The following is a 16,755-nucleotide window of genomic DNA, read 5'->3' on the forward strand; positions in this document are numbered from 1 at the left end:
AAGACCAGAAGAATCATTTTAATGCTTGATTGTAAGTGACCAACACACACACACACACACTCTCTCTCTCTCTCTCTCTCTCTCTCTCTCTCTCTCTCTCTCTCTCTCTCTCTCAAATTTTTGTTTCTAAGCAACCAATTGGCCCAGTTTCAATACATCTGCTCTAACGAGATACTGGAATGATATTTCGGTTCAGAAAATGCCTCTTGGTTTTATGCTGATTGACGATATCTATTTTCCGCTTTCTTATAGATTCGCATGCACAGTTAAGTGGATACTGACAATTATTAGCCAAAAGAAACTCAATCCAATCATTACATTGCTTCTGGGAATTCCAATTCATCTCCAGTGACGCGTGAAAAATCCTCTTACAGATTTCCATGCTGATAAACATTTTTTTTTTTTTGTTTATCCACACACGCTAAAGGCAGCAACGCAGTCAGTAATGTGATACCCAAGGTAACTAATTCTTTTTGTCGTTTGAAAAGCGAGCGAACAATTGTACTGCTACCGTGCGACCTACTTTTTTTTGCTTCCATGCTACGGAGGACATTGACCATTGGTTTAGTTTCAAATGCTTGTTTATTTAATCTGCTTCTTTTCAGTCGTATGTTTTGTGACTGAAAGTAAAATGGAAAGGTAGATGATAAAAATAATAATTGGGATATGAATAGATAGCGCGTGTTTTGATGTCGATCATCCCAAGTGTCTATTGCATTGATGGCAAACGTCAGTGTTTAAGAAACCACCTATTCTGTTTAACATCTTTTCAGTTGCTTATTATGTGACAGAAAATAAAAAGGAAAGGTAGAATATAGAAACAATAATAATGACTGGGATACGAGCTGATATGGATTGTTTTAACGTCGATAATCCCAAGTGTGTATTCCACGGAGGGCCGGCCTCATTGTTTAAGAAACAACCTATTTACATCTATAAGTTTAGTTATTAGTTTCATTTTCCTTCAGTTACTTCAATCTTCTCCCTCTGCCATGTCTGTTCTCATAGGAAACTGACAGTAACTATAACACAGTTTTTGTGTCAGGAAAGAGATGAATTAAAGACTATTATTATTATTATTATTATTATTATTATTATTATTATTATTATTATTATTATTATTATTATTATTATTAAAAAGGATGGCTATATTATGCGAATTTATCTTATATAGTGTCTTTTCTATCCTCCTTATGATTCGCTTTTCAGGCTCAGCGATGTTAGTCAGCAACTGGCCGATATTCATGTTGGAAAAGGACAGTGTGCGGAATATTGGAAGTCTTTTATTAAAATATCCAATAAAAGACTTCCAATATTCCGCACACTGTCCTTTTCCAACATAAATATCGGCCAGTTACTGACTAACATCGCTGAGCCTGAAAAGCGAATCATAAGGAGGATAGAAAAGACACTATATAAGATAAATTCGCATAATACAGCCATCCTTTTTAATAAGACCTGTTTAAAAGAGGGTCTACTCCCTTCATATTATTATTATTATTATTATTATTATTATTATTATTATTATTATTATTATTATTATTATTATTATTCAGAAGATGAAACCTATTCATATGGAAGGACACCAAAGGGGCCACTGACTTGGAATTCCAGCTCCCAAAGAATATTAAGGTGTTCATTACGAAGAAGTAAGAGGAGGTAAAGAGAAATACAAAAAGAAGAGATCCCACTCACTTATTAAAAAAGAAAAAAAAAATTAATAAATTAACAAATAGATAAAAGCGTATTGAACAAAAAGAATGTTTGGAGGAAAAGGTGTGTTCTAGGAGATGCAGAGTTAGAAAGAACTTAGATTTTGAGGAAGAAAAAAACATTCATGGATATGAAATAGAACTTTTCATTAAAAAAATAAATAAATAAAATAAGAGGCTATCAAGAGGAATTGCTGCAGTAACACATAACAAATAAACTGCTTGACAGGGCAATCACGCCATTTTATGACCCCGAATCGACAAAAAAAAAAAAAAAAGATGCGAGCATCAACAAATCTATGTAAATATCTCGAGGAATCAGATCACCAGGAGGGGAGAAGGAAGGATAAGAAAGGGTGACAAGAAAGCGAACGGGAATATCATTCGAGAGCGAGAAGAGAAAGGAGGAGAAGTGTAAGCTGGGAGAGCGAAGTCAAGAGGTCTCTGAAGACCGTCAGAAATAGGGGGGGCCTCAGTGTCCAGGCAAGGCCGAAGGGAGTGAGGGGAAGGGTTGAGTAACACTTCGTGTGTGTGTGTGTGTGTGTGTGTTTGTGTGTATTTGTGTATGTGTAGAAGGGGTTTGGGGAGGAGGTCGACACGTGGCTATATATTGCAGCAATTATTGCTGGAGAATCTATTTAACTGTTTCTCGTTTCTACGAGAAGATATCATTCTCTCTCTCTCTCTCTCTCTCCAAGTTAATGAAAAGCAGTTGTTCTTTCCTTCAGATTCTTGCGTAACTTCGTCATTAGGAGCTGTAGTTAATTAACTTGAGTAAAAATAAAATAAAAAAAAAACATATACTCTCCAAGTCGTTAGTAATACTTGTTACGACGTTTTTCATTTTCATTTTTCATTTTCACTAGTTTTGTAACCAAGTTAGATGACTCTCTTTATTTTCTTAATTCCGTGTAATATTTTAGAGATACTACCGTTAGAGTCAACAGCATATAGTTATGTGTAATACATCAGTCCTTTCATATTCATACATTTATCCATTTTTTAAAAATCACTTTTATTATTATTATTATTATTATTATTATTATTATTATTATTATTATTATTATTATTATTATTATTACGAAGGATACTGAACATTATTATTATTATTATTATTATTATTATTATTATTATTATTATTATTATTATTATTAAATGAAACCTATTCCCATGGAACAAGCCCACCAAAGGAGCCATTGACTTGAAATTCAAGCTTCCAAAAAATGTTGGTTCAACCTCCTACCACAGACACCACACTGCAGCAATAAATGATTATGATACAGAACCATTGTATGTAATATCCGAAAGACAAAACATGCCAAAACCAGGTGGATCGGTGGGCCAGAAACATTTTGAACCGGTGCAAAAAATACGCCACTTTTAATCCCAAATACTGGAGATGAATGAAGGCCTTCGGGCGGAATTAATCAGCATGTTAAAAATCCATCTCGACTTCGGGGCAAAATATTACCTGACAGTTTCGCCACGAGAAGAAGACAGTTTGCATCGACATGCAAATGAATTTCTCTAAAAGCATGTTATATTAGCCTCGTTGGAATGTCCTGTGAATTTCCCTAAAAGCATGTTAGATTAGCCTCGTTGGAATGTCCTATGAATTTCCCTAAAAGCACGTTTAATTAATCTCTTTGGAATGTCCTATGAATTTCCCTAAAAGCATGTTATATTAGCCTCGTTGGAATGTCATATGAATTTCCCTAAAAGCATGTTATATTAGTCTTATGAATGTCCTATGATTGTCTTATATTAACCTCGTTGGAATGTCATATGAATTTCCCTAAAAGCATGTTATATTAGCCTCATTGGATTGTCCTATAAATTACCCTAAAAGCATGTTTTACTAGCCTCGTTTGAATGTCCTATGAATTTTCCTAAAAGTTTGTTATATTAGCCTCACTGGAATGTCCTATGAATTTCCCTAAAAGCTTGTTATATTAGCCTCACTGGAATGTCCTATGAATTTCCCTAAAAGCTTGTTATATTAGCCTCGTTGGAATGTCATATGAATTTCCTAAAAGCATAAATTAGCCTCATTGGATTGTTATAAATTACCCTAAAAGCATGTTTTACTAGCCTCAATGTCTGAAAAAAGCTTGTTATATTAGTCCAAATGTCCAATGAATTTCCCTAAAAGCTTGTTATATTAGCCTCACTGGAATGTCCTATGAATTTCCAGAAAAACACTTGGAAACCAGAATGGTAAAGAGGAGTATTGGAGCTCTATTTGGAGAATTTGTTTTTACGTAAATGTACAATCTACGTAATTTTGCATAAAGCAACAAAGTCGCGCAGTTCAAAAGCCAAGGATCTTTCCTAGATAATGACCCCCAAGGGTTTTCTTGGGTCGTTATCTACAACTAATATTTCCTGGGGGTCATTATCTTTATGATATTTACAGTCTTTTGTTTACGTTTTAACGGAAATCCCCAACGGGCTTGTACTAAACACGCCGCAAAGGTGGATATACACCGGGTTAAAACCCTTGGGGGTCAATATCTAAGAAAGATCCAAAGGCAATCAGCTAATAATTGCAAATTATTATTTTCCTATGAAGAAAGAAAACCAATTTCTCGCGTTTCGAAAGCATTTCATCATGCTTATTCATTTATATATCTTTTCTCTTACGTATCCCTACTAATTCTATAGCTTGGTTTATATCTACAAATTGAATTGAATATAGAATTTAGGCCAAAGGCCAAGCACTGGGACCTATGAGGTCATTCAGCGCTGAAACGGAAATTGACAGTAAAAGGTTACAAAGGTTGCACTACGAATCAATTGTTAGGAGAGGGTCGAGGAAAGTAAGATAGAAGAAAGAGAATATGAACGGAGGTACAGTAAAAGGAACGAAAGGGGTTGCAGCTAGGGGCCGAAGAAGGGACGCTACAAAGAACCTTAAGCAACGCCTACAGTGCACCGCACGAGGAGCACTGACGGCACGAACCCCCTACGGGGTATTTACAAATGGAAAACAGAAAATTCCATTCCTCGTCCTCGCCAACTGATGAAGCGTTTTGGAATTTTCATTCTGAGAACTTTTAGTTTATGTTGATTAACATGTTGCCTATTTTTTGTTTATTAATCCGCCCTTTTCTATTGGAAGACCAGAGGCAGTGGCGCAGTGACTGACGTAACAACCAATCAACAACCGTATTTTGTTTTTTCGACAAACGGCCTTCCAATTATCTGGGTTTTACGGCGCATGCAATTATTCGTCTTTCTGGTTTTTTCATTATCCTCACATTACGGCGTGAAGGACAGTGGGTGCAACGTACAATGAAAAACTCGGTTTATTTGTTTTCCGTCGTAACTGATACTGAAAGGTATATAAAGGACTGGAGACTTAGGGAATCACAGGGATTTCGGCATGGCGTTAGGAAACTCAAAACCGTAAATATACTCTTAGGCTCCTAGTACGGTAAAGGCTGATTCACATTATACCATCACGTCACGTCACACTATCCATCACAATCCCGTTCACTTCGCGCCCACCTCAGCGACTCCGAGATTTAGCGTTAAGAAACTTGGCATAAGCACCGTCACGTCACGTCACGTCAAGATATTCTTTCCAAGAAAACGTGTCGTGACGTGACGGTGGTGGATGCCGTGTGCTTGATGGTGACGTGACGTGATGGTGTGAACATGTCCATTTGATTACACATAAGAAATTCTCACGTACTTTGACGTGACGTGACGAGTCGGTGACGTGATGTTATGATGTGATTCAGCCTTCATACAGCACAATATTTTCGTGATGAGTCGGTGACGTGATGTTATGATGTGAATCGGCCTTCATACAGCACAATATTTTCTGTAATGCATTTGTATTCACTGCTCTTTTATGTAGGACTTTGTCTCAATATCCTACAGTTCGGCTGTAACTTTAAATGGTAACTACAAATCAAAAATATGCACAGACTGACGAATGAGCATCGACGTAAGAATAGAAACGAATATCGCATAAGTATTTCAGTCAGATATTTATTGTATTTTATTAATGTTGCTTGAGTTAGCGATATTCGACCAGATCAAGAAATGTTTATTGGGAAAAAATGTCAATCTATTGAAATGTAGTTGTTGGAGAAATGAAAGTTATGTTCTAGTCAAACAATTACAGTATATGAAAAAAATAGCAAAGTATCGAAGATTAAACCTGCACACGAAACACTTGCAAAGGTTCATAAATTATAAAAAGAAACTATAGTTAATAAAAATATTTTGAATATCCCAAATTCAAAGACCATACACAAACAAGTAAAATATGCGCCAAAGTTTCTTCGGCGCACTCGAGTTTTCTGTACAGCGTATAATCAAGGCCACCGAAAACAGATCTATCTTTCGGTGGTCTCGGTATAATGCTGTATAAGCGGCGGGCCATGAAACTTCAACCACGGTGGTGGCCTGGCCTATGTCGTTGCCAGACGCACGATTATGGCTATCTTTAACCTTGAATAAAATAAAAACTACTGAGGCTAGAGGGTTGCGATTTGGTATGTTTGATGATTGGAGGGTAGATGATCAACATATCAATTTGCAGCCCTCTAGCCTCAGTAGTTTTTAAGATCTGAGGGCGGACAGAAAAAGCGTGGGCAGAAAAATTACGGACGGAGAAAGCCGGCGCAATAATTTTCGCGTACAGAAAACTAAAATGTCGCTAAACAATTTGTTCAACCGGCTGGAAATTACAGGGATGAGAATTTTTCAGAGATGATAGAAACCGAATGTTTATTATTTTATATTCCACATGATACAATTTGAACGTCCGACAGCTTGGCAACGTAGCGTAGGTAAATATCAACCTCTGGACGAATGTTATTGACACGGGAATGTTCCAAAAAATCGGATAGCAGGCAGGTTATTTCAGACCCAAAATTACACTGCGATGTATTCTGGACAAAAAGCTATTTCCACCTGATATTAAAAATGCAATGGATTGCTCTTTTGACAAATGATATTATAATAGCTGGTGTTTAGCTTATATAACACAACTGCCAGAGAGATTTACTCTCTACGAAGGCAGAGGGGTTTGGAAGTAGGAGCCCTGTATTAATTCCAAGCGTAATACAAATCAAACAAAGGATTGATAAAAACGCGTATGCTGGCGATAGTCATTATATTGAGGAGGGTAATGAAGCGATCCCAAACTTCAGCTGGAAGTAATATAAAAAAAATACATCCAATCAAGTGGGTCAGCCCTTTAGGAAAAATTCGGATGCTACGTTGCCTGGAAGGTTGCTAATTGGAACAGACTTTTTTTTTTTTTAGTTTTCTGTAAAAGAAAACTATTGTGCCGGCTTTGTCTGACCGTCCGCACTTTATTCTGTCCACCCTCAGATCTTAAAAAATACTGAGGCTAGAGGGCTGCAAATTGGTATGTTGATCATCCACCCTCCAGTCATCAAACATACCAAATTGCAGCCCTCTAGCCTCAGTAGTTTTTTTTATTTTATTTAAGGTTAAAGTTATCCATAATCGTGCTTCTGGCAACGCAACAACACAGGCCACCACGGCCGGCTGAGAGTTTGATGGGCCGCGGCTCATACAGCATTATACCGAGACCACCTAAAGATAGATCTGTTTTCGGTGGCCTTGATTATGTGCTGTAGCGGCTGTACAGAAAACTCAATTGCGTCGAAGAAACTTCGGCTCATTTTTTACTTGTTTTCCCGTTTCTTTAAGGGAAATGGGTAGAAATGCTTCTTTTGGGGGACATGAATCATAACCCACAAAAATGCTAAATTAAAGTTAATGATATATTACTCAAGTATGGATTTACCAATTGGAATTCTGTAAACATTCCGTGATCAGCAGTAAATGTTTTGAATGAGGAAAGCAAGTCTCGACAAAGAGACGATAGGAATTGCGATAAAGAGTCGAGAAATTATTGAAAACTGCACGGTGTTCGTTGATGCGATCCTGACTAAATCAACAAATCTTCCACACAGCCGTTTGGATGCAATGGATACTAGACTAAACAAGTAAAAAATGCGCCGAAGTTTCTTCGGCGCAATCGAGTTTTCTATACAGCCGCTACAGCGTATAATCAAGGCCACCGAAAACAGAGCTATCTTTCGGTGGTCTCTGCATAATGCTGTATGAACCGCGTCCTATTAAACTTTAACCACGCCCCGTGGTGGCCTATCCTATATCGTTTCCAGAAGCACAATTATGGCTAACTTTAACCTTAAATAAAATAAAAACTACTTAGGAGGCTAGAGGACTGCAATTTGGTATGTTTGATGATTGGAGGGTGGATGATCAACATACTAATTTGCAGCCCTCTAGCCTCAGTAGTCTTTAAGATCTGAGGGCGGACAGAAAAAGTGCGGACAGAACAAAGTGCGGACGGACAGACAAAGCCGGCACAATAGTTTTCTTCTACACAAAACTAAAAATTGTGGTAACAAAAGAAGACGTAATCTAAATTTCCGAAAGACACTGACCACACCACTTCATTAGCCTTTATAAAACGTCTATTGATACTTTGCAGCCTCCTATTTTCTCCCTTCGGGAGGAGGGAAAAATCGCTGCGTGATTTCGTGGACTTTTACGAAAAATAAAAGCAGAAGGGGAGTGATCTCCTGTGCTCGAGATCACCAGAAATAGCCGTCTAGTGCCACTCGTTCAAGAAAAACGAAAACTTTCGCGAGGCTATATATATAATGTATACGATATCATTATAATCTATTTAAGATTTTATCAGCGAGGAGAGAAAATTCTTGTTCAGCAAATTTGCCAGCAGAATGTAATGCAAACAGCAAGAAATAGCTTAGGGCCATTTTATCGTACTTATTCAAATATAATACTTACAATGACGTTTCCGATAAAGGCAGCAGGGTTTATATATATATATATATATATATATATATATATATATATATATATATATATATATATATATATATATAAATATATATATATATATATATATATATATATATATATATATATATATATATATATATATATATATATATATATGTGTGTGTGTGTGTATGTGTGTGTGTGTACAATATTATATATATATATGTATATATATACATATAATTTCTTTATTTAATATTGGATGTTAAAAATATACAGTAACTGTTATATTGAACCATCGTGACCTGAAAATTCAAACATACATAATATTTTGACACTAAAATGGAAGCTCTCCCGCGAATGTAATATCGTCATGTAAAAAATGTATATGTATGCTACAAACAGTACAAAAATGTGAATGTTCTCTGATATCAAACGTTCACCAACATAAAAATTTAAATAAATTAAAATATCAAGTCCAAAAAAACGTCATAGTGGCCACTTTGAACACATGTATTCAGGTATTCAGGGAATCCATGAGAACGTTCTCCTGAAATGTAACATAACAAGTAAAAAATGCGCCGAAGTTTCTTCGGCGCAGTCGAGTTTTCTGTACATCGTATAATCAAGGCCACCGAAAATAGATCTATCCCTCAGTGGTCTTGGTATAATGCTGATGAGCCGTGGCCCATGAAACTTTAACCACGGCTCGGTGGTGGCCTGTCTTATATCGTTGCCAGAAGCACGATTATGGCCACGTTTAACCTTAAATAAAATAAAAACTACTGAGGCTAGAGGGCTGCAATTTGTTATGTTTGATGACTGGAGGGTAGATGATGAACATACCAATTTGCAGCCCTCTAGCCTCAGTAGTTTTCAAGATCTGAGGGCGGACAGAAAAGGTGCGGACGGACAGACAAAGCCGGCACAATAGTTTTCTTTTACAGTAAACTAAAATCAGGTTAAGGAAACATTGTAATTTTCGTAACAGGTCGCAACAGGGAAGAATATAACCAAAAAAATACTCACATTATAAAAATATTTCCTCGCGTGAAAAATACTTCCAAGTAGAGGAATCGATCACGCTGATAACGACAGAGCCTCACGAAGACTAAAAAATGCTGAATCGAAAATTTGGGAGGAATTCAATTAAAACACCCGATTTGGGGGAACCGATGTGGAAAAAAAATGGATTCCATACAGTAATTACTCATTCAGTTGATGGGTTTCCACCAAAAGTGATTATCACCGGTCGTTACCCTTCGGTGCAGGCGCCATTTAATTTTTTTAATTAGAGTTTTTGTTGTGTATTGATGACAATTCTATCAAATAAAAAATGCGCCGAAGTTTCCTCAGCGCAATCGAGTTTTCTGTACAGCCGCTACAGTGTATAATCAAGGCCATCGAAAATAGATCTATCTTTCGGTGGTCTCGGTATAATGCTGTATGAGCCGCGACCCATGAAACTATAACCACGGCACGGTGGTGGCCTGTCTTATGCCGTTTCCAGAAGCACGATTATGGCTAACCTTAATCTTAAATAAAATCAAAACTACTGAGGCTAGATGGCTGCGATTTGGTATGTTTGATGACTGGAGGGTGGATGATCAACATACCAAATTGCAGCCCTCTAGCCTCAGTAGTTTTTAAGATCCGAGGGCGTACAGAAAAAGTTCGGACAAAAAAAGTTCGGACAGCATAAAGTGCGGACGGACAGACAAAGCCGGCACAATAATTTTCTTTGACAGAAAACTAATAAAAAGAGTAAACTTTAGAAATAGCAACTCAGGAAATTCCTCAAAATGTCTGTACTAGGAAGGACAGCTTTTTTGCTTTTTATTCTATTTCAAGAACACATTTTTTATATATATTCTTACACACACAAATTAAGGAAAGTTCCATGATAATTTTAGTATGAAAAATAAAACCAGAAATGTGGAAGAAATACGTAAATTTGACACATGTTTTCACTCTCCTCTTGTCTGTACATATCATACTTCTATCCGAGAGAGAGAGAGAGAGAGAGAGAGAGAGAGAGAGAGAGAGAGAGAGAGAGAGAGAGAGAGAGAGAGAGCATTTTATCGTTTAATGAAGCAAAATCCCCCCCCGTTCCAACTAATTAACAGCAAAGCCCAATAAACAATCTGGCATTGTGCCGCAAAAATATATTCCCGACATTCCGCGTCGCATCCCAAGGTCAGGTCTAAATCCCTGTTGTTGACCTCGAACTGGCGCTCAGTGAATTTCAATATTCTTTTACAGAGAGCCCTTCACGAATACAAGGACTCTTGTTTTGGCAGCACAGAGTCAGAAGACAATTGTCCCTCTGTCTAAAGTAGAGTTACAGCGGACAAAAGAGATCACACTTGTCGCATCGTATTCGAGCGGATGAATGGTATGGTTTCACGTCAGAGCGAATGACGCAAAGGTGAGGAAATTCTTGTCAATTTTTTTTTAATTAACGAGTAGGTACTTTGTAGAGAAGACTATGGGTATTTGCGTTGTTGAAGAGGGTAAAGTAAATTACGTAGTTTCCCCCACCCAATTGGGTTGACCTTGTCTCTCTTGGCCTGAATATAAAGTGTCTATTATTAAAAGGGTTATGGAAAGGTAACCAAGGCATCAGTAGGAGGAATAACTGTTCCCCCGTTTATTGACACACAGAGGAAATTTAGAATCATGTAAGATATTTTCTCACAGGTGCAGAAAGTGGAAGGGATATACAGTTTAGGACAAAGGCCAATCACTGGGTCCTATGAGGTCATTCAGCGGTGAAACGGAAATTGAGAGTAAAAGGTTTGAAAGGTGTAACGGGGAAAAACTTCGCAGTTGCACTATGAATCAACTGTTAGGAGAGAGTTGAGGAAAGTAAGATGGAAGAAAGCGAATACGAAAGGTTGTACAGTAAAAGGAACGAAAGAGGTTGCAGCTAGAGGCCAAAGAATGCCTACATTGCACCGCAAGAGGTGCACTGACAGCACTACCCTACTGGTTAAGATCCAGGTGTGACCAGGAATAGCCGCAGCAGGAATAGCAACGTGAGACTCGTGAAGAATTTGCTCACACGCCAAGGCTGCCTGAGATTCCCCTGTGATCAGGGAGGCTGAACCGAAATAGCCGCCCTCGAGACTGGAATGAGGAAAAGGAAGTCTTTGGTGGAAAGCAATGCACATGTGAATGTATTATTAGCAAGCAGAAACCCCACAAAAATGACCATATCCTTGACAAACTCTCTTACTGACCATCTGGTACAGGGGCATCCAACCCCATTGCCCGTTTGATTTTGATAATGGCCCACTAGAGAAAATTAAGTAAAAGTATATTTCTTTTTTTATATACATACATGCACATAGGTGGCCCGCATGACTTTTTGTTTTTTCAAGAGTGGCTCCTCAGCCTAAAACAACTTGACCGGCCCTGATCTAGTAGAAATCATGATCAATGATCACAGACAGGCGGGAATAATGACAGTCACTTACGTTGCAAGGAAGCATCACAAAGTACATAACATGAAAGGTAAAAATAATTGCATTTTTGTTACTAACGAATCCTTTGATTGCATTTGTTTCTCAGAACGGATAGAGAATTTATTAAACTCAGACTGATGCATTGCCATAGGTCAGTGAATTTTCCCTTGGGAGTTATTCATAGTGAACTGGATGCATAGTTTTAGTTTTCTGAAAAGAAAACTATTGTGTCGGCTTTGTCTGTCCGTCCGCACTTATTTCTATCCGCATTTTTTCTGTCCGCCCTCAGATCTTAAAAACTGTTGAGGCTAGAGGGCTGCAAATTGGTATGTTGATCATCCACTCTCCAATCATGAAACATACCAAATTGCAGCCCTCTAGCCTCAGCAGTTTTTATTTTATTTAAGGTTAAAGTTAACCATAATCGTGCGCCTGGCAACGATATAGGCCATGCCACCACCGGGCCGTGGTTAAAGTTTCATGGGGGCGGATCGTACAGCATTATACCAAGACCACCGAAACATAGATCTACTTTCGGTGGCCTTAATTATACGCTGTACAGAAAACTCGATTGCGCCGAAGAATACAAAATTTATACGAGGAAAAATCTGGAAAAGTATTTGACACGCCTTGTAGTTTCACATACATGCATACAGACAAGTATAAGTATGATGTTCCACATTCATATACATTATATAAGTACATATGTATATATATACACATAAATATATGTATATATATGTATTTATATTTATATATATATATATATATATATATATATATATATATATATATATATATATATATATATATATATATATATGTGTGTGTGTGTGTGTGTGTGTGTGTGTGTGTGTGTGTGTGTGTGCATTTGTGTGTGCAATACATCAGCCACAATCTCTCAGAAGCCTTTATGAAACTCATGTACTCCCAATAGCATTCAGAAAAATATAGCATTAACATGACAGTAAGAGGATTCGTTCAAGGATTGTCTGGATATATTCTCTCTCTCTCTCTCTCTCTCTCTCTCTCTCTCTCTCTCTCTCTCTCTCTCATTGTATTGATGCGTTCAAGTGCATTTCTTATGTTAGTACATCAGCTTGCCTGTGTGTGCCGAGAGAGAGAGAGAGAGAGAGAGAGCGATGAGAAGAGACGAATGATCGTATTGAGGCGTGATGTGCTAACATATTACGAAATGCACTTGAACACATCAATACGATATTCAGATATCGCCTCTTGAGAGAGAGAGAGAGAGAGAGAGAGAGAGAGAGAAGACATGATGTGTGTGAGAGGCAGCTGATGTGCTAACATATTACGAAATGCACTTGAACACATCAATACGATATTCAGACTTTCCATCGCCTCTTGAGAGAGAGAGAGAGAGAGAGAGAGAGAGAGAGAGAGAGAGAGAGAGAGAGAGAGAGAGAGAGAGGTAATTATCTCGCGCTGGACGAAGTTTCCCTGGATCATTTTCCGTCTCAAATTTTGTTCGTCAGCATGTTTCCTATCGAAGCATCATCAAGGGCCCAGGGTAAATATTTCGAGTACTATAAATAAACCCCCTAATACTGTTCGAGCTCGTTGCCTCGAAGCCAGAATAACACGAATCTGAATCCGGTCTGCCACGTCCATTAAGCTCTTCACACAACAATTGAAAAATGCGCTGGAGAATCGAGTTTTCCGTACAGCCGCTATAGCGCATAATCAAGGCCACCGAAAACAGATCTACCTTCCGGTGGTCTCGGGATAATACTGTATGAGCCGCGGCCCGTGAAACTTTAAACCACGGCCCGGTGGCCTTTCCTATATCGTTGCCAGAAACATGATTATGGGTAACTTTAAACTTAGAATAAAAAAACTATTGAGGCTAGATGGCTGCAATTTGGTATGTTTGATGATTGGAGGGTGGATGATCAACATACCAATTTGCAGCCTTCTAGCCTCAGTAGATTTTAAGGTCCGAGGGCGGACAGAAAAAGTGCGGACGGACAGACAAGGCCGGCACAACAGTTTTCTTTTACAGAAAACTAAAAATGAACGAATGCATGATGATTTCAGAAAGGCAATGCGATAACTATATCTCTCCCATTACCAACCCCGCCCCCGCCTTACGCGCCTGTAGCTTCGTGTACAAAGTGGCAACAGCATCAATACGGTTACCAAGCACAGCCACAGCGATGATAACCTGTTTATAAAGATTACACGGTCGCCGTGTTCATAACCTCCGCACCCAAGGCAAGCAGGATCAAAGCACACGGCAAATCAACCTTTCCCGTGAAGCATTTCTCAGCTGAAAAAACACGACGTTTTTCACGCCAGCAGGATTCATGGTCAGTGTCACGAGTCGGTAATTTCCACGTGTGCGATATTCACAGAATAATGGTAAGTGAAAATGGTTCATGTCCGTGTGTTTATTGGTCGTAAAAAGCGAAGTTCATTTTTTATCACGGAGTTCCGTTTCAAGAATTGCGTAAAAATCAGAATGGCGTCACCGGAGCGACCTTTGAGGGAATGAATAATACTTTCTCTCTCTCTCTCACATTATTATATATATATGACTGTGAAATATTTTTTGTTAAAATAGAATTCCACCGAACATAAGGGAGCCCATAGAAACGCCAAAATGTGGAAAATAAAGGCTATATTTCAGAGACCAAACTGTCTCTCTCCTCAGGCAAATATATATACGAGTATATATATATTCACGTTCCTTCTATAAATGCTGAATCGTGGATGATCTACCTGCGCAGAAAATTCAGTTGGTAAAAGAATGAGGACTATTTCCCTATTTTATAAAGCTGGTGCACTTTTATGTCCATAGGTGACAAAAATCGCGTTTTTTCCCAAAAATGAAAAATAATGGAACTTCTGCACATATTGCGTTATGTTCGATTTGAACCTGTAGCAAATATAGCCTTTGTAATTTCTCCTAGATTCTCTGTTCGAGTATGTTCGGCCTTTCTGAACGTTTGCCTAGGTTGCTTATGCGCATGCGCCCAACCACCCCGCACTATTCAAAGGCAACTTAACTGTGTTTGTGCCTCGCTCAAATCAAGTTCCACCGAGCCAGAGTACCAAATAGTATTCCAATGTTTTGGAGAGGATTAAAACCAACTTATAAAATATATTTTTATATTTTTTCCGCGAGTTTGTTATTCATGCAATGACCTACTTTGTACGTCATTGTAGGCTACGGATACCTATTTGAAAATGAAAAAAGAAATCTATTATAAATCAACACCAAGGGACAACTCCTTAGAGGGGTAGCGCCGTCAGTAGGCATTACTTATGTAGCGTGCCTTCGGGCCCTAGCTGCAACCCCTTTCGTTCCTTTTACTGTACCTCCTTTCATATTCTCTTTCTTCCACCTTACTTTCCACCCTCTCCTGACAATTGATTCGTAGTGCGACTGCTTTGAGGTTTTCCTCCTGTTACACCTTTCAAACTTTATACTGTCAGTTTCCGTTTCAGCGCTGAATGACCTCATAGGTCCAAAGTGCTTGGCCTTTGGCCTAAATCCTATATTCTATTCAATTCAATCAAGGGCCAAGTCTCGTTTTCTGCAAAGCCGTTTATGACGGTTGTTCTTGCTCGTGTGTGTGTGTGTGTGTGTGTGTGTGTGTGTGTGTGTGTGTGTGTGTGTGTGTGTAGGGGCTACCGAAAACAGAATACCTGATACTGAAAGAAACCCACAAAAGTGGATGTTTTTCAAGTGATTCTCCCATATGTCAGAAACAACAGGGTACCACTAGCACGGGCAGATATACACCTCAGTAGTTCCGAAGATCTGAGGGCGGACAGAAAAAGCGCGGACAGAATCAAGTGTCTGAACTGAAAATGGCAACATTCCGCGAACACCCCCTGTTCTTGCATAACAAAAGGTGAACATCTGGATGTGGAAAGACAACGAGAATAAGGTGTAGGTATCTATTTTATTTTACTTCTATATCATATATTTATAGCAAATATGAATAAATTCACTTTTACAGAGTGAAAGTCCGGGGTCCTTCTTCATTTATCAAAACCATTTAACCGTCTTGTGATGTTTTTTATATTTTATGTTATGAGGTTTTCTTTTTTTATTTTCTTGTTGAGAGATGAGACCTTGATGAGAATATCGCAGAATGTACCTTCAGCTGAGAACTATCCTTCACTGATCTTTAATCACAAGAATGTTCATTTGCAGATCACGTGTCAAGAGGAATCGTCAAATGACGTATGGATCTATGATAAAAAAATAAAAATAAAAAATAAAAGAAAACGAAGAGAGTTCTATAACGTCAGTTATGAAACTCTTCTCCCTGGAGAGAGATCATCAAACATCTTCAGACGGAAAAGTCTCATCGATTGGAACAAAATTAAAAATGAATCGTTTTTATGGAGCCATATATTGTAGCTTTCGTTAAAGCGCGTTTGCCGCCGTAACCGGAGAACAGGAGAAGAGAGAGAGAGAGAGAGAGAGAGAGAGAGAGAGAGAGAGAGAGAGAGAGAGACGCTACATCACACAGCTAAAGGAACCATGAATAAAAGGAAATAATTGCATCTGTTCCAACGTGCCGTTCTGCCGGAGTTCTGAAAGTTTTTAATTACCCTCGGCTCCACTTTTCTGAACAGAGCGAGGTATCAGCTTGAAGGGTTCCTCTGGTTTGTTTTTTGAAGTGAAATGAATAATCTAGAAACAAAATCCTTTTTTTATTACTATTATTTTGTAGTACACTCACTCTTAAACAAGTAAAGAATCCGTCCAAGTTTCT

Source organism: Macrobrachium rosenbergii, chromosome 24 (assembly GCF_040412425.1).
Source record: "Macrobrachium rosenbergii isolate ZJJX-2024 chromosome 24, ASM4041242v1, whole genome shotgun sequence".
In the NCBI taxonomy this organism is placed as follows: Eukaryota; Metazoa; Arthropoda; class Malacostraca; order Decapoda; family Palaemonidae; genus Macrobrachium; species Macrobrachium rosenbergii.